Below are 19,083 nucleotides of genomic sequence, written 5' to 3' on the forward strand. Positions count from 1 at the left end.
ATGGAAGGTAACATCTGACATAGATATGCCCAAACATTCTATCTGAAATACACAGATTGCCTCTGATGTGTTGTGAACTATAATTCAGATTTCAAAAATCTTAATGAATGAAGCTTCTACTTTCCCCAAGACTCTCACTAATTGTACTAAATCCAAAATGTTAATTATGTTTATCTCTGAGTGATGAAACTTGGAGTGATTTACTTCTTTTAAATTATTTTCTGTATTGTTTGCCACATACACATGTATTATTATTGTAACCAAGAAACAATCACACTGCTATTTGAGGGTAGAAGAAAATGATCAAAAGCATCTGAGATAGGCGTATTGGCTGAAGTCCACCCCTTTTCCTGGTACAAATGAGACTCTAAGTGTTGTTTTATATTTATTTTTTATAAATCCTCTCTCCACCCCACCCCAAATGGGTTTTACTTTGTCTACATTTTTTAATACTCACTGTCAGGAAATACTCTGTTAACCTAAGATTTTGAGATTTTCCCTATTATTCTGTCCTATGGAAAGAAGAATAGCTATTTATATAATATTAATGATCACTCTTAATATCATTAATAAGCTCTGTGGATCTCTCCAGTAATTTCTAATACATCAAGGTAGCCAAAGATTATTTTTGAGATAAATTAAGTTTTTTTTCCTGCCAGGGATTTTTAAAACCATAAAGCATTGTCAAAATCATAAAGCATATGTTTTTAGCTCACTCTTTTGAATCTGTCTGTTTTCCCAGACTGGGATTCACAAATACATTCTGGTTATAACAATAGCAAGTGGTTTGGAGACAAGATCAGCCGGTCTGGAGACCATCTTCCCATGTCACCCAATCCTCCCATGCAGGAACCCTGTACTCCTCCACCCCAGAATGTCCATGGTTGTCTCTTTCCTTCGTCCCTGGTTCTAGTCCTTTTCTCACTAGCCCTTGAGGAATGTATCACATTTCCTTCTTAACTGTGGCCCTAGAGTGGTCCTTAGGCCCCACTGTCCTAGCTTGGATCTGTGTCTGTCTAGCCAGGCATCCCTTTGCTCTATTAGATTTTCCCTACCAAATCCCAGTCTGTCCGTTGCCGTCAAGTAACTCTTACATGTCCGCACCGTGCCTGTGAAAGCCAAGCCCCTCACCTGGTGAAATCTGTATCAGAGTGCTCACACCTGGCCGCCTTATGCGCCTCCTTCACCCCTCAGGTTCTTCTGAGCCACTGGGTCACTGGGGGAGGGACTGCCTCACTTGAGACCCTCATCTCCACAGCCACCTCCCACCAAATGCCGGGTTCTTCCTGCCTCTTCTTTCGACTTGGCTCCTCTCTCAGCCCTTCTGGGGAGAGAGGGCTCAGATTCTCCTAAGAATCTCCACAGAAAGGAAATACAGTGTCAGTTCAGTTTGCCTGATGCCTTTTTAAAAATCAATAAAGGGGACAGAATGCAAAATATGTGCTAGGTTATTTTTATGAAATGCCAGGCAAAAAATGCCCCATTACACATTTCTTCTCTGCAGCCCTTGCTCCCAAGGGCACATGCTTGACCCTTGGGTTCTACTGACTTTCCCCAAGGCCACTTTGTGCTTTGCCTGCTCTGCCTGAGTCTCTGGCCCTCAGAGCTAGAGGGTGGGGCTTGCCTTCCATTCTGTATCTGTCCCCTGGGGGAGTACCTTTCCAGGCTGAAGTTAAGAAGGCAGCAATTGACTTAGAATGCAGACTCATTGAGTGAATGTGAGCCCTGGAGGAAAGAAAAATCCCAGTCACTTCTGTGGCCCCCAGGTTTGACACTTTCAGGGCAACCCCAGGGTCTGAATTGCTTAGAACATCCACTCACACATGCAAGTGAAAGTTATCAGGGAAGAGACTTTTAATAGCACAGTGTCTGTGTGTCTCTTGTGAACTCAGGGTGCCCTCAAGTGTTGGCTAGGGTTAATCACAGGCCACTGTTTCTGAGCACACCATAGAATGAAGCGACCCTTACACGTTTTAGCTTTGTGACTCCTGTCCATCACTCTTAATTTTCTGCAGAAGTTTTTTCCTGCCTTTGTTACTTCTGTAAATTCAGTCTATCAGAGGGCTTATGTGGTGTTTTTTAAAACTCACTTTGATTTGCCTTTGTGCAAATTGAACTCTGAAGGAGAGCAGTTTCCAGGGAAATTCATCTCCCAGCAAGAATTCTGCCTGCTACCAAATCATCTTTGATTCTGTCTCCTCCTTTAAAATGTCATTATTTTTCTTACAGAGACCTTCATAAAACTTACAAACACTGTCTAGTTCACATCTTCATTTTGCTCTCACAAGGCCAAAAAACTTATAAAACAGACTTAATGAACAAGTTCCTCTTGATCGGGCTTCTAAGTTTCTAAAATTGCATTTGAACTTCTACCTGCCTCTAGCTGAATGAAAATTACCTCCAGACATCTGAAGGCTTTTTCTTACTTTTGTTTTGCTTAATCTACTTCTATATCAAGGCATGTTTCCTTTTTGTGTAGGCCAGTTGTCAGACTCGAGGCATTTGCAGATTTTAGAAACCTGCTCAGGTGTTCTGATGTGCCCTAAACTTCCAGAGCCACTGAATTAAGCAAAGAAATTCCTTGATGTTCCTACTTATTAATCTTATTAACATATATCTTATATATTAATCTTTATACTTATTGTTGTCACTGGGGCTAGTCTCTATAGCTCGTGGTGGGGGGCTGTAGTGTATGTGTGTGGGTGTGTGTATAGTGTGTGTGTGGTATCTGTATGGTGTGTGTAGTGCGTGGCGTGGTTGTATCTGGTGTGGTGGGGTGTGGGGTGTGTGCGTAGTATGTGTGGGGTCGTGTGGTATGGTGTGTGGGGGTAATGGACGGTATATGAGTGTGTATAGTGTGGGGGTAGTGGTGTGTATGGGTGTGTGTGAGTGTCATCTGTATGTGGGTGGTGTGTGGTGTGGTGTATGAGTGTGTGGTGTATGAGTCTGTGGTGTATGAGTCTGTGGTGTGTGTGTGGGGAGACATGGATATATGTGGTATGGGGTGTCTATAGTGTCAGCGGATGGTAGTGTGTGGGTGTGGGTATGTAGGTGTAGTGTGTGTGGAAGTGTGATGTGTGTGTGGTGTGGTGTGTGGTATGTATAGGTGTGTAGGTAGGGGTGTGTGTGTGTATATGAGTGTGTAGTGTGTTGGGTGTAGACACAGGTGGTGTGTGGTATATGAGTGTATGTAGGTGTGTGTGTGGAAGTGTGATGTGTGTGTGGTGTGGTGTGTGGTATGTATAGGTGTGTAGGTAGGGGTGTGTGTGTATATGAGTGTGTAGTGTGTTGGGTGTAGACACAGGTGGTGTGTGGTATATGGGTGTATGTAGGTGTAGTGTGTGTGGAAGTGTGGCATGTATGTGGTGTGTGTGTGGTATGTATAGGTGTGTAGGTAGATGTGTGTGTGTATATGAGTGTGTAGTGTGTTGGGTGTAGACACAGGTGGTGTGTGGTATATGGGTGTATGTAGTATAGGTGGTGTGTCTATGGTGTGTGATATATGGGTGGGTGTAGTGTGGATGGTATGTGTACGTGGTGTGTGTGTAGTGTGTGGGGTTTGAACGTGTGTGGTGTGTGATATATGGGTGGGTGTGTGGTGTGTGTATGTGTGTGGTGTATGTGTAGTGTGTGGGGTATAGACATGTGTGGTATGTGACATATGGGTGTACATAGTATGGGGTGTGTGGTATGTGTGTAGTGTGGGGGTGTGGATTGTGTGGTGTATGGTATATGGTATATGTGTTTATGTAGTCTGGGGGGTGTGGTATGTGGTGTGTGTGAAGTGTAGGGGGGGTGGTATGTAGCGTGTGATGTGTTTGTGTGTGTGTTTGTGTGTGTGTGTGTGTAAGGAGTTTGTTGGAGGTGAAGAAATCTTTCAATCCCAAAGGTCAGAGCCTCCTGCACAGCATCTTGAATGCTTAGAAACAGTAACTGCTGCCCGGCCCTTTGGTGGATGGTGTTTTGGTAGAGCGGGATGTCGTTTGTATTTGATCCACCCAGATGATCTACTACAGACAATTCTAGATAGGACACAGGCAGGGGGTAACTGCCTGAGGAAATCTCTCTTGGGCAAGGAGAAATGAACCGGCTTTGTTAGTCTTCCAGGGCTGCAAATGTCCTCTTCAGGAGCTATCTTAGTTGTTGAGAGCTTGGTGATGGACACAGATGGCTGAAAGGAGCTTGACCTTCGGTCACCTCTACTGTAAAAGCAAGAAGAATGTTCAGATGGAAACAAGTCCTTACAACCAGTTGAAATAGTGTGAAATCCACAGCAATGCCATTTTCAATGATTCCAAATCAGATAAGTTTGTAAAGTTTCTATGCCTGGAGCTTTGGTATTTTGTGGAAATGTAATCTTGCTGATTTTTGTTGTTGTTGTTGTTATCACACTACTCTTTAAGATTGAGGTTTTTACATTCAAAAAATGCAACAATCATAAGTGTACAGTTCAGTGGATTTTGACAATCCTATACACCCATGTAACCACCACCCAACACAGGATATAGAACATTTCCATCATCCATATTTCACTCACTGTCTCTCCTCCCCAGAGGCAACCATGTTTAATTTTTGTCACCGAAGATTAGCTCTGCCCATTCTTGAGCTTCATCTAAATAAAATATGGAGTCTTCTGGCTTCTTTCACTCAACGTGTTTTTAAAATTCATCCTGGCGGGGCGCGGTGGCTCACGCCTGTAATCTCAGCACTTTGGGAGGCCGAAGCGGGCGGATCTCGAGGTCAGGAGATGGAGACCATCCTGGCTAACACAGTGAAACCCCGTCTCTACTAAAAAATACAAAAAAACTAGCCGGGCGTGGTGGCGGGCGCCTGTAGTCCCAGGTACTCGAGAGGCTGAGGCAGGAGAATGGCGTGAACCCGGGAGGCAGAGCTTGCAGTGAGCTGAGATCGCGCCACTGCACTCCAGCCTGGGCACACAGAGAGACTCGGTCTCAAAATAAATAAATAAATTAAATAAATAAATAAGTAAATAAATAAATTTCATCCTGTTTGTTGCAGTGTGACTCTGTAGTTTGTTCCTTTTTATTGTTATATGGCATCCCACTATATAAACATACCACAACTAATTCCTCTCTTCTCCTATTGGGGGACATGTGGGTTGTTTCCAGTTTTTTGTGGGGTTTTTACGGGATTGGGGGAAGAATTAGTTTTTTTAAGGCTGCTCTCTGAACATTATCATACCTGTCTTTTGAGCAGCCTCACTTCTGCTTATGTTTTCATTTCTCTTGGATAAATTCCCAGCATGGGGATTGCTGGGTCATAGAGTTGGTGTATGTTTAACTCTATAAAAACCTGTCAGTTCTCCTAAGTTGTACCATTTTACACTCCCACCAGTGACGTATGAGAATGCCACTTGCCCCGTGTCCTCACCAATCTTAGGCAAGCCTGGGAAAGCATCTCACTGTGGTTTTAATTTGCATTTCTCTGAAGACTAATGGTGTTGATCAATGATTATTCAATAATAACACTGATTTTTTTTTTATGTTAAGTTCTGGGATACATGTGTTGAACATACAGGTTTGTTACATAGGTATACATGTGCCACGGTAGTTTGCTGCACTTATCAACCCGTCATCTAGGTTTTAAGCCCTGGATGCATTAAATATTTGTCCTAATGCTCTCCCTCCCCTCACTTCCCACCCCTGACAAACCTCAGTTGTGATGTCCCCCTCCCTATGTTGATGTGTTCTCATTCTTCACCTCCCACTTATGAGTGAGAACATGTGGTATTTGGTTTTCTGTTCCTGTATTAGTTTGCTGAAGATGATGGTTTTCAGCTTCATCCATGTCCCTGCAAAGGACATGAACTCATTCTTTTTTATGGTTGTGAATCCATGGTGTATATGTGCCACATTTTTTTTTTCCAATCTATCATTGATGGGCATTTGGGTTGGTTCCAAGTCTTTGCTGTTGTAAATAGTCCTGCAATAAACATATGTGTGCATTTATAGTAGAACGATTTATAATCCTTTGGATATATACCCAGTCATGGGATTGCTGGGTCAAATGTTATTTCTGGTTCTAGATTCTTGAGGAGTTGCCACACGGCTTCCACAATGGTTGAACTAATTAAACTCCCACCAACAGTGTGAAAGCATTCTCATTTCTCCACATCCTCTCCAGCATGTTGTTTCCTAACTTTTTAATAATCACCATTCTAACTGGCATGAGATGGTATATAATTGTGGTTTTGATTTGCATTTGTCTAATGACCAGTGATGTTGAGCTTTTTTTCCTATGTTTGTTGGCTGAATAAATGTCTTCTCTTGAGAAGTGTCTATTCATACCCTTCACCTACTTTTTGATGAGGTTGTTTTTCTTGAAATGTGTTTAAGTTCCTTGTAGATTCTGCATAGTAAACCTTTGTCAGATGGATAATTGCAAAAATTTTCTCCCATTCTGTAGGTTGCCTGTTCACTCTGATAATAGTTTATTTTGTTGAACAGAAGCTGTTTAGTTTAATTAGATCCCATTGTCAATTTTGACTTTTGTTGAAATTGCTTTTGGTGCTTTAGTCATGAAGTCTTTGCCCATGTCTATGTACTAAATGGTATTACCTAGGTTTTCTTCTAGGGTTTTTATGGTGTTAGGTTTTATGTTTAAGTATTTAATCTATCTTGAGTTAATTTTTGTGTAAGGTGTAAGGAAGGTGTCCAGTTTCTGTTTTCTTTATATGGCTAGCCAGTTTTCCCAGCACCATTTATTAAATAGGGAATACTTTCTGCATTGCTTGTTTTTGTCAGGTTTGTCAAAGGTCAGATGGTTGTAGATGTGTGGTGTTATTTCTGAAGCCCCTGTCCTGTTCCGTTGGTTTATATGTCTGTTTTGGACCAGCACCATGCTGTCTTGGTTACTGTAGCCTTGTAACATAGTTTGAAGTCAGGTCGTGTGATGCCTTCAGCTTTGTTCTTTTTGCTTAGGATTGTCTTGGTTGTTTGGGCTATTTTTTGGTTCCATATGAAATTTAAAGTAGTTTTTTCTAGTTCTGTGAAGAAAGTCGATGGTAGCTTAATGGGAATAGCATTGAATCTATAAATGACTTTGGGCAGTATGACCATTTCCACAATATTGATTCTTCCTATCCATGAGCATGGATTTTTTTCCATTTGTTTGTGTCCTCTCTTATTTCCTTGAGCAGGGATTTGTAGTTCTCCTTGAAGAGATCCTTCACGTCCCTTGTAAGTTGTATTCCTAGGTATTTTATTTTCTTTGTAGCAATTGTGAGTGGGAGTTCACTCATGATTTGGCTCTCTGCTTGTCTGTTGTTGGTGTATAGGAATGCTTGTGCTTTTTGCACAATGATTTTGTATTCTGAGGCTTTGCTGAAGTCCTTTATCAGCTTAAGGAGTTTTTGGGCTGAGATGATGGGGTTTTCTAAATATATAAACATGTCATCTGCAAACAGAGACAATTTGACTTCCTCTATTCCTATTTGAACATGCTTTATTTCTTTCTCTTGCCCAATTGTTCTGGCCAGAACTTCCAATACTATGTTGAATAGGAGTGGTGAGAGAGGGCATCTTTGTCTTGTGCCAGTTTTCAAAGGGAATGCTTCTAGCTTTTTGCCCGTTCTGTATGACACTGGCTATTCACAAATAGCTCTTATTGTTTTGAGGTATGTTCCACCAATACCTAGTTTATTGAGAGTTTTTAGCCTGAAGGAGTGTTGAATTTTATCAAAGGCCTTTTCTGCATCTATTGAGATAATCATGTGGTTTTTGTCATTGGTTCAGTTTATGTGATGGATTACATTTATTGATTTGCATATGTTGAACCAGTCTTGCATCCCAGGGATGAAGCCGACTTGATCGTGATGGATAAGCCTTTTCATGTACTGTTGGATTTGGTTTGACAGTATTTTACTGAGGGTTTTTGAATCGATGTTCATTGGGGATATTGGCCTGAAATTTTCTTTTTCCGTTGTGTCTCTGCCAGGTTTTAGAATCAGGTTGATGCTGGCCTCATAAAATGAGTTAGGGAGGAGTCCTTCTTTTTTTATTGTTTGGAATAGTTTCAGAAGGAGTGGTACCATCTCCTCTTTGTACCTCTGATAGAATTTGGCTGTGAATCCATCTGGTCCTGGACGTTTTTTGGTTGGTAGACTATTAATTACTGCCTCAATTTCAGAACTTGTCTATTCAGGGATTCAACTTCTTCCTGGTTTAGACTTAGGAGAGTGTATGTGTCCAGGAATTTATCCATTTCTTCTAGATTTTCTAGTTTATTTGCATAGAGATGTTTATAGTATTCTCTGATGGTAGTTTGTATTTCTGTGGGATCAGTGGCGATATTCTTTTTATCATTTTCTATTGTGTCTACTCGATTCTTCCCTCTTCTTTATTAGTCTGACTAGCAGTGTATATATTTTATTAACCTTTTCAAAAAACCAGCTCTTGGATTCATTGATTTTTTGAAGGGTTTTTCGTGTCTCTATCTCCTTCAGTTCTCCTCTGATATTAGTTATTTCTTATCTTCTGCTAGCTTTTGAATGTGTTTGCTCTTGCTTCTCTAGTTCTTTTAATTGTGATGTTAGGGGTGTCAATTTTAGATCTTTCCCACTTTCTGATGTGGGTATTTAGTGCTGTAAATTTCCCTCTAAACACTGCTTTAGCTGTGTTCCACAGATTCTGGTACGTTGTCTCTTTATTCTCATTGGTTTCAAAGAACTTTATTATTTCTGCCTTAATTTCATTATTTACCCAGTAGTCATTCAGGAGCAGGTTGTTAAGTTTCTATGTAGTTGCGCAGTTTTGAGTAAGTTTCTTAATCCTGAGTTCTAATTTGATTGCACTGTGGTCTGAGAGACTGTTATGATTTCCGTTCTTTTGCATCTGCTGAGGAGTGTTTTACTTCCCATTATGTAGTTCATTTTAGAATAAGTACGATGTGGTGCTGAGAAGACTGTATATTCTGTTGATTTGGGGTGGAGACTTCTGTAGATATCTATTAGGTCTGCTTGGTCCAGAACTGAGTTCAAATCCTGGATATCCTTGTTAATTTTCTGTCTCGTTGATCTTGGCAGTGGGGTGTTAAAGTCTCCCACTATTATTGTGTGGAAGTCTAAGTCTCTATGTAGGTCTCTGATAACTTGTTTTATGAATTTGGGTGCTCCTGTATTGGGTGCATATATGTTTAGGATAGTTAGCTCTTCTTGTTGCGTTGATCCCTTTACCATTATGTAATGCCCTTCTTTGTCTTTTTGGATCTTTGTTGGTTTAAAGTCTGTTTTATCAGGGACTAGAATTGCAACCCCTGATTTTTTTTCTTTTTTTTTTCTTTTTTTTTTTTTTGCTTTCCATTTGCTTGGTAAATATTCCTCCAGCCCTTTATTTTGAGCCTATGCGTGTCTTTTCATGTGAGATGGATCTCCTGAATACAGCACACTGATGGGTCTTGACTCTTTATCCAATTTGGCAGTGTGTGTCTTTTAATTGGGGCATTTAGCCCATTTACATTTTAGGTTAATATTGTTATGGGTGAATTTGATCCTGTCATTATGATGCTAGCTGGTTATTTTGCCCATTAGTTGATGCAGTTTTTTCATAGTGTCGATGGGCTTTACAATTTGGTAGGTTTTTTGCAGTGGCTGGTACCAGTTTTTCCTTTCCATATTTAGTGCTTCCTTCAGGAGTTCTTGTAAGGCAGGCTTGGTGGTGACAAAATCCCTCAGCATTTGCTTGTCTGTAAAGGATTTTATTTCTCCTTCACTTATGAAACTTAGTTTGGTTGGATATGAAATTCTGGGTTAAAAATTATGTTAAGAATGTTGAATATTGGCTCCCACTCTCTTCTGATGAGTAGGGTTTCTGCAGAGATCCACTGTTAGTCTGATGGGCTTCCCTTTGTAGATAACCTGACCTTTCTACCTTTCTCTCTGACTGCCCTTAACATTTTTTCCTTCGTTTGAACTTTGGAGAATCTGACAATTATGTGTCCTGAGATTGCGGGTTGCTCTTTTCAGGGAGTATCTTAGTGGTGTTCTCTGTATTTCCTGAATTTGAATGTTGACCTGTCATGCTAGGCTGGGGAAGTTTTCCCTGATAATGTCATGAAGTGTGTTTTCCAACTTGGTTCCATTCTCCCCGTCACTGTCAGGGACTCCAATCAATTGTAAGTTTGGTCTTTTCACATAGTCCCATATTTCTTAGAGGGTTCATTCGTTCCTTTTCATTCTTTTTTCTCTAATCTTGTCTTCACGCCTATTTCAGTAAGTTGATCTTCAATCTCTGATGTTGTTTCTTCTGCTTGATTGATTCAGCTATTGGTACTTGTGTATGCTTCACAAAGTTCTCATGCTGTGTTTTTCAGCTCCATCAGGTCATTTATGTTCTTCTCTAAACTGTTTATTCTAGTTAGCAGTTCCTGTAACTTTTTGTCAAAGTTCTTAGCTTCTTTGCATTGGATTAGAACATGCTCCTTTAGCTCAGAGGAGTTTGTTATTACCCTCCTTCTGAAGCCTACTTCTGTCAATTCATCAAACTCATTATCTATCCAGTTTTGTGCCCTTGCTGGAGAGGAGTTGCGATCATTTGGAGGAGAAGAGGCATTCTGGTTTTTGGAATTTTCAGCATTTTTGTGCTGGTTTTTCCTCGTCTTCATGGATTTATCTACCTTTGATCTTTGAGGCTGATGACCTTTGAATGGGGTTTCTATGTGGGAGTCCTGTGTGTTGACATTTATGTTATTGCTTTCTGTATGTTAGTTTTTCTCCTAACAGGCAGGCCCCTCTTCTGCGGGTCTGCTGGAGTTTGCTGGAGGTCTGCTCCAGACCCTATTTGCCTGGGTATTACCAGCAGAGGCTGCAGAACAGTAAAGATTCCTGCCTGCTCCTTCCTCTGGAAGCTTCGTCCCAAAGAGGCACCGAGTTCTTCTGTATGAGGTGTCTGTTAACCCCTGTTGGGAGGTCTCTCCCAGTCAGGAGACATGGGAGTCAGGGACCCACTTGAGGAGACAGTCTGTCTCTTAGCAGAGCTTGAGCACTGTGCCAGGAGAACCCTCCTTGTCAGGATCTGCTGCTCTCTTCAGAGCCATCAGGCAGGAACCTTTAAGTCTGCTGAAGCTGTGCCCACAGCTGCCCCTTCCCCCAGGTGCTCTGTCCCAGGGAGATGGGAGTTTTATCTCTAGGCCCCTAACTGGGGCTGCTGCCTTTCTTTCAGAGATGCCCTGCCCAGAGAGGAGGAATCTAGAGAGGCAGTGTGGTGACACCTACTTTGCCGTGCTGTGTTGAGTTCCACCCAGTCTGAACTTCCAGGCCTCCTTAGTGCTGACAGTGGGAAAAACCACCTACTCAAGCCTCAGTAATGGTGGACACCCCTGCCCCCCACCAAGCTTGAGCATCCCAGGTCGACTTCAGACAGCTGTGCTGGCAGTGAGAATTACAAGCCAGTGGTTCTTAGCTTTCTGGGCTCCGTGGGAGTGGGACCTGCTGAGCAAGACCACTTGGCTCCCTGGCTGAAGCCTTTCGAGGGGAGTGAACGGTTCTGTCTTGCTGGGGTTCCAGGTGTCACTGGGGTATGGAAAAAAAAAATCTCCTGCAGCTAGCTTGGTGTCTACCTGAACAGCTGCCCAGTTTTGTGCTTGAAACCCAGGGCCCTGGCCGTGTAGGCACACGAGGGAATCCCCTGGTCTGCGGATTGCAAAAACCATGAGAAAAGCATAGTATCTGGGCTAGATAGCACAGTCCCTCATGGCTTCCCTTGGCTGGGAAAGGGAGGGCCCTCTCCACTGCTTCTTGTACTCCCTACTCCCCAGGTGAGGTGCCACCCCACCCTGCTTCTGCTTGCTCTCTGTGGGCTGCACCCACTGCCCCACCAGTCCCAGTGAGATGAACAGGGTACCCCAGTTGGAAATGCAGAAATCACCCACCTTCTGCGTTGATCACGCTTGGAGCAGCAGACCAGAGCTGTTCCTATTTGGCCATCTTGCCAGTTCCCCTGAAGACTGACTTTTTTTAATCATCACTTTTTAAATCTACAAAACGGGCTATCACAGGGGGAGCCTGAACTAAGTGTGTTATCTGAGCATATCTGAAAGGCAAGTGCGGTGTGCCCACAAGCACTCTACCTGCAGAAAGTGGAAGGAGCCACTGGGGAGAGAAAGATGCTGAGAAAAGAAAGCCAAAGAGACAAACATGGCCAGTGGCCCAAAGAGAGGGGCCATGGGAGGTATTGAAGTTTCTTTGCCCACAGATTATAGTTTATCCTATTTTATTTTATTTTATTTTATTTTATTTTATTTTATTTTATTTTATTTTATTGAGATGCAGTCTCACTCTATCACCCAGGCTGGAGTACGGTGGCACAATATCAGCTTACTGCAACCTCCAGCTCCCAGGTTCAAGGGATTCTCCTGCCTCAGCCTCCCAAGTAGCTGGGACTACAGGCGCGTGCCACCACGCCCAGCTAATTTTTGTATTTCTAGTAGAGACAGGGTTTCTCCATGTTGGTCATGCTGGTCTCAAACTCCTGACCTCAAGTAATCTGCCTGCCTCAGCCTCCCAAAGTGCTGGGATTACAGTCGTGAGCCACTGCACCCAGCTAGTTTATCCTTTTTTAATTTGAACACCAGTGAGAGGGAACTCAAGTGAACTAAAAAAACATGTCCTCAAAAGAATTCATGGGAACCTAATGCAGTTTGAGAGAGGAGAAAAGGAAATCTCAACAGTGGACAGAGGAGCCTGGGGTCTAGGCCTGTCAATAATGCTAGCAGGACCAGGGTCTGACACACGTGTTATAACCCATTCAAATTAATCCTTACAACAGCTCCATTTCACAGAGATATAGAAGGGTTAGGTCAGTATGGCTGTTCCTCAGAAAATTAAACACAAAATTACCATGTGATCCAGTGTACACCCAAAAGAATTAAAAGCTAGTCCACAGAGATAATGGCACACCTGTGTTCATTCACAAGCATCAGAAGGTGGAAACAACCCAAATGTCCCTCAGAGGATGAATGTATAAATAAAATATCATGTATACATATAGTGGAATATTATTCAGCCTTTAAAAAGAAGGAAGTTGTGACACATGCTACAACATGTGTGAATCTTTTTTTTTTTTTTTTTTTTTTTTTTGAGACAGTCTCACTCTGTCACCCAGGCTGGAGTGCAGTGGTGTGATCTTGGCTCACTGCAACCTCTGCCTCCCAAGTTCAAGTGATTCTCCTGCCCCAGCCTCCTGAGCAGCTGGAACTACAGGTGTGAGCCACCACCCCGGCTAAATTTTGTATTTTTAGTAGAGACGGGGTTTCACCATGTTGACCAGGCTGGTCTTGAACTCCTGACATCAAGTGATCCACCCACCTCAGCCTCCCAAAGTGCTGGGATTACAGGCATGAGCCACTGCGCCCAGCCAACATGTATGAATCTTGAAGACATTATGGTAAGTGAAATAAGCCAGTCACAAAAAGATGAACACTGTATAATTCCACTTATATGAGCTCCCTAGAATAGGCAAATTCATAGAGGCAGAAAGTAGAATAGAGGTTACCAGAGCGTGAGGTTAGGGCAGGAATGATGAGTTATCGTTTCATGGGTAGAGTTTCAGTTTGGGATGATGGAAGTTGTTCTGGAGCTGGATGGTGGTGCTGGTTACACAACAAGGTGAAGGTACTTAATGCCACAGAATTATACAGTAAAAGAAATGTTTTAAATGGGAAAGTTCATGTTATGTATATTTTATCACAATGAAAACACAATAAGCAGTTAAGTTTTAACTTGCCTAAGACACACAGCTAGCAATGAGCAGAATCAGGATTAACAGTCAGGTGCTCCAGTTCAGAGCCTGCACTGTCTACCTTTTCCAGAGACACTTCCAAATTGGGAGGTGGCACCAGCTAGCAGGCATCTGTTGGTCCTTGCTGCACATCAAAGGCGTAAACATGCGGCAGAAGATTCCCCAAAAACAGAAACAAATGGCATCCACACAGTGATTGGGAGGGCAGCATTCCTGAACGCACGACATGTTTCCTGATCATCTCCAGAAATAATAGAAGAAGAGATTAGACAGCTCATAGCAACAGGTGGGAATGAGTGACTGATGTGGTTATTCTAACTCTATTTTTTAAATATACCTGGTATAGCCAGAGACATACGAGCTATGAGGGCAAAACTTTACAGATGTGTGGGTACCTGAAAACATTTGGAAGTTTATGACTAATGCATATATATGAGGGAGTCTCTGAACCTATTCTGGTTTGGGAGGCTGCCTGAAAAGAAAAGAAAATTTAATTTAAAAAAATACATATATATGAAGTCCAAGTACAATATGATGATTTTTTTCATTACTTGATGGCCTGTATCTTTCATGCCTTTTTAACTGTGGAGGGTGTACCAAAATGTAAAGTATTATTTTGTATATTCCATTCTACTTAAGGTGATTCAAACAGGTTAAATTTTTCAGTCTCTGGAATTTAGTGGGATTTAGCAGAGTATATATTATAAACAAATATGTAGAACAGGTGATACATGCTGGGAGAGTGGTTGTCTGCATCACTGTAAATATACCAAAGAGAAAGGCACTGATGCCAAGCATGGCTGTTGCAAGATACAAGTCAGGGGAAGCTCTAAAAGTGACATTTGATGTGGCTCCTGCAATCAGTAGGAATTTTCCAGGCAGACAACAGGGGTGAGGAGGGGATATTCTAAGCAAAGTAAAGAGCCTGAGCTGAGACACAAGGGACATCACATTGACAGCGGGTGCAAGCAAGAGAAATTAATGGCATAGAACTGAAGCTGTGCTTCTCATTGTGCAGACCTGCATAAGAACCAGCTGGGGTGCTTGTTTGGATCCCAAACAAGCAGATCCCTGGGTCCCAGCCCAACCCTCCTAAGCAGGACATTTCTAGTAACAGAGGAAGGGAATGTGCATTTTCAACAATATCCTCCTCGTGAGTTTTAGCACACAAAAGTGCAGTGGAGAGGATCACTGAGCTGGACTGGGGAGCCCGTGGTTGGAAATGAGTGTGGAGAAGCAGGCGGGGCAAGGTTGCAAAGGATCTTGTACCATAGGCAGGTGTATTTGGAAGGTAGACAGAAGGGAAATAACCTGATAGTGGGCAGATTCTGGAAAAGGTGGGAAGGGGAAGAGAAAGTGCAGCTGCAGTGAAGCAAGTTTCATTATTGAGAGGTGAGTTGTGATGGTGGATGGGTGCTGAGAAACAGTGAACACTGGTGATACTGGGTGCACGGGGCTCGATGATGCATGAGAACTGAGCATGGAGTCCAGGAGGCAGGAGCTGTGAGAGACCTGAAGAGAACACTGATTGCCAGCATTCTCATTGCAGGTCTTGTGGAATCCAGTGTGGGCCCATCCCTCTGCCTGGCTGCAGCTTTATTGGGGTAAACTTGTAGGGACATGTGGTTAGTGCCAGGTGCTTTTATTAAGGATGCTGTTTCCCTAATCCTGAGGACTCATGGGAATTTTGAGAACCAACTTCTCCCATTTTTATGAGACAAGAATACAAACACTTTAGGAAATATATGGTTATTACTTTTTTGTGGTAATAACCATTTATAAGCTGTGGGTGTTTTCAGAAAGTATTTGATGGAGAATGCTACACTTTTATCAAAACCCCAGGGGGAACATCACTTCTTTACTCTTTTTACTCTTTTATTGTGTGCCACCTTTACTTGTCAGCTTCAGGGTACATAAAGTTGCTTCCAGGTGCATAAAAAGACTACGGGAAACCCCTATAGATTAATTTTATAACAAAAAGTATATTCAAAGAGCTTATAATTGCATAGCAAAAACTAACATAAAAACAAAACACATTCATGCAGGAATAAAAAGGGGTCTCCTAAAAGTCCATTTTCACTCCTCTATCAGAAAACGAAGTTTCAAAGTATCCTCAAGCTTTCTGTCTATTACCTATGAGTACCTCACCTATGACATGGATGGACACTGTGACTAGTTCACAGCAAGATTTCTTCTCCTAAGCACTGTCGACATTTTAGGCTGGATACTTCTTGTTTGAAGGTGGTGAGGCTGTCCTGTGTATTACAAGATGTTTAGTAACATCCATGGCCTCTACCTACAAAATGCCAGTAGTAACCCTTCTTCCCAAGGTCATAACAATCAAAAATGTCTCCAGGCTTTACCAAATGTCTCCTGGGGTATAGTTCTCAGATTTATCAAATAAAAATACAGGACCCTTAGTTACATTTGAATTCCAAATAATTGACAAACTTTTTAGTAGAAGAATGTCCCAAATATTGCGTGGGATATACTTACACTAAAAACGAATTTTTATCAGATATAACTGCTGGCCTGTATTTTATTCGATTGCCTTACATGGGCAGTCAACAAGATTGTTCATGTATGAAACAGGATGTGTGTGAGGTGCCTGGCACATGGTGGGTGCATTATAAATATTCAAGGAATCCGCTGCATACCTTTGAATCCACTTTACCTGTGTCACTGCTGTAGTCTGCAATTGGTACTCGAGCCTGCCTATCCTTTGCCAAAACTGTCATGAGAGTGGGTGTGAGGAGACAGAGAGCCCACATGTGAACCTGCAAGTTCTGGGAACTAGCGTTCTAGTCAAAGCTGATTTTACCTCTACCTCTGCCAGAGGGAGCATCAATCTGCCTATGCTCGAGCACTTTGTCACTGTGGTCTCCCTGAGTCATTAGATCATTTCTGGTAAGTAGCATTCAGAGAAGTGATAGTGAATGAAACACTGCTACATTAGTCCCAGACTCAGTCACTCTGCATTTGATTTTTCCGGCACCATTGCCCTAGAAAACCATTCACTGGGATGCAGCAGGACCAATCATGTCCAGATTCGGTTGCAGCTAGGAACTTATTTCTGAGCCAAGATGTAGTCAGCCTTTCCAGAGAGCAGAGGTGAAATTTAACTCTGGGTAGATGCCTGACATTTTGAGACAAAGGAGAAAGGGGGTGGGGAATGAAGAAAAATAGCATTTGAATGTCTCCTGCAGGGTTATAAATCTGGATGGGCAAAAGTGGATTGCATCTCTGCCAACCATTTAATTAATTCAGGCTTCTTTTAGTCTCTATGATTCATACAACCTGAAGGAAACATGCTTTAAAGCTGTATTGTAGGAATAGCCTCCTTTGAGTTACATATCAGTATATTAATTCTTGAATGTTTTATTTTTCCAGAAGAAAGTCTAATTTGTGTGTGGGGGAAGTACTAGGTTTGTTCATGAGAAAATGCATTCATTGCTTTGGGGGAAAGCCCCGTTCCTGTCTGACTGTAGTAAGATGAATCATTAGAAGTGGAATCACAGCCCAGGGGAGGAAAAACAAGAGTAAAGGATTCTGATGGCTCCCAGCAAAGCCTGAGAGTGGACTGGAGATTTGCATTTGTTTATTCTTGTTAGTGAGCCTTTGCTGATCATCTACAACTTATAAAAAGTTGCAAGTCTATGGGAAACTGTTTTGAAACAAGGTAATACAAAATGGCAGCTATGACACTACAGAATAGTTTGGGGACATATCTAGCTGGGATGTGTATTGCGTTGGGGCAGGATGTACATTGTGTGGGGCTCAGAAGCAGATATGAAGCCTTTTACGGCTTTGTGCTATCCACAGAAACGTGTTTCATTTTTTAATCTCTATGATTTATTTACTTATTATTTTTTTGAGACAGGGTCTCACTCTGTCGCCCAGGGTGGAGTGCAGTGGCGCAATCTCAGCTCACTGCAGTCTCTGCCTCCCGAGTTCAAGCAATTCTCCTGCCTCAGCTTCCCTAGTAGCTGGGATTACAGGCACCAACCACTGCGCTCAGCTAATTTTTGTATTTTTAGTAGAGATGGGGTTTCACCATGTTGGCCATGCTGGTCTCGAACTCCCGACCTCAGGTGATCTGCCCACCTCGGCCTCCCACAGTGCTAAGATTACATGTTTGAGCCATCACACCTGGACTAATCTCTATGATTTTTAAAAGTGAAATTATCAGGCAAGAAGAGATGTCAAAAGGGAAAAAAAAGAAATAAAAATTGAACGATTCCATTTTGTATCTTCAATGGTAATTCAAGTAATCACCATTTTCTATGTTTCTTCCTCCTCAACCCCACAGTGTGAGGCTCACCAACTCCTTAACATAAGCTCTGCCAGACATTAGGGTGCCAGGAAGTATATTGGCAAAGGAATATAGATGTGTCTTAATTTTATAACAGGTGTATTGTTCCATTTCCAGTAACGTGATGGGCTATGTTATTGGGACTAACTTCCCACAAAAAAACAACTGAAAAGAGTTTAACATGACAAATGGGGAAAAAAAATCAGTGAGTGTATAGATGATTTGAACAACACGATTAACAAACTTGACCTAATAGATGTGTGTAGACACTGCACCCAATACCTGTAGGGTACACATTCTTTTGGAGCACACACAGAGCATTTATAAAAATGGACCACATACTGTGCTATAAAGCAAACTCCCATGTATTTCAAAAAAAAACTACCAAGCATGTGCTCTTATCACAGTGAAATTAAGCTAAGAAATCAGCTTTTTTAAAATTAGGGAACATAATAAATATGTTTCTAAAAAGTCCAGAGTCACATTTTCATCCACTGTACTTGGAGGGAGAGTATGAAGTCCCCTTGCTTGAGGCACAAGGACCAGAAATTAGAGCTCCCAGGTCATTGTAGTTTCATGCATTTCCCCACCCATTAGAATGGAATTTCTTTGACAAAAATGACAAAACTCTAAGGGTCATTTTGGGCCTGAGTCATGAGCTAAGCAGCTGTTTCAATTGTCAAGTGTTAAATGATTTGCTCTGGATCAGAAACTATAAGGCAAGAAATGGGGCTAGGAAAAAGAAACAGGTTAGAGAGGTCAGCAAGTTAGCAGAGGTATACAAGTGTGCCCTTTGGGCATCAGCAACAAAGAGCACCTGGCCTGACCTCTGCTGTCTTAACGCTGGAGATATTATAGCCCCCTCTGTATCCTGCTCTCCCTCTCCCCCGGGAGAAAAATCTTTCACCTAACAATGGATGCCACTAGAATTTTTGTATTGTTATCACAAAAATCTCCTAGGAATGAACAGAGAGCTTTTGTTGATCATGAGCAAGATCTTCCTGGGGCCATGTGCAA

The 19,083-nt window shown here is 42.1% G+C and overlaps 1 protein-coding gene across 1 annotated transcript in view; it reads left to right on the plus strand.

The window, feature by feature from the left end:
* Positions 1 to 19,083, plus strand: part of SV2C (synaptic vesicle glycoprotein 2C) — a 243,868-nt gene that overhangs the window by 167,547 nt on the left and 57,238 nt on the right. The gene's annotated exons all lie outside the window — the stretch shown is intronic.

This window comes from Macaca fascicularis, chromosome 6 (assembly GCF_037993035.2).
Source record: "Macaca fascicularis isolate 582-1 chromosome 6, T2T-MFA8v1.1".
Classification (NCBI taxonomy): Eukaryota; Metazoa; Chordata; class Mammalia; order Primates; family Cercopithecidae; genus Macaca; species Macaca fascicularis.